This window comes from Merops nubicus, unplaced genomic scaffold (assembly GCF_000691845.1).
Source record: "Merops nubicus isolate BGI_N331 unplaced genomic scaffold, ASM69184v1 scaffold17866, whole genome shotgun sequence".
NCBI classification, from domain to species: domain Eukaryota; kingdom Metazoa; phylum Chordata; class Aves; order Coraciiformes; family Meropidae; genus Merops; species Merops nubicus.
Window position 1 is genome coordinate 12,018 of NW_008613114.1, and position 369 is coordinate 12,386.

Sequence of the window (369 nt, forward strand, 5' to 3'; positions counted from 1 at the left end):
TATCGCCTGTGGGTTTGCTCTTGTCTTCCCTAAATGTGAGTTAAACAAAATGTAAATGTAACTTTTAAGAAGGAGCTGCATCAAAATGTTAAGGTTGCCTGTTCCGGCGTGGCGCAGCAACCCTCCCCTGGTGTAGTAAAACCTTACCAAGGGCAGCATCACCTTGGCTTTTCAGTGGCTTTGCCTCCAGTGATGCCTACCTTTTAAACCACTGGAGTTTTGCAAATCAGCAACTTCTCTGTTTTTAGCTTAGTTTGGATGGTCTTGACCTGAAGGGCTGTAGGGTTTCTGGCAGCCACGCTGTGCTGCACAAGCAGTCGGTAGCAAGGGCTTGCCACAGAGCAATGTAGGGAAAACCAGTTATTAGAC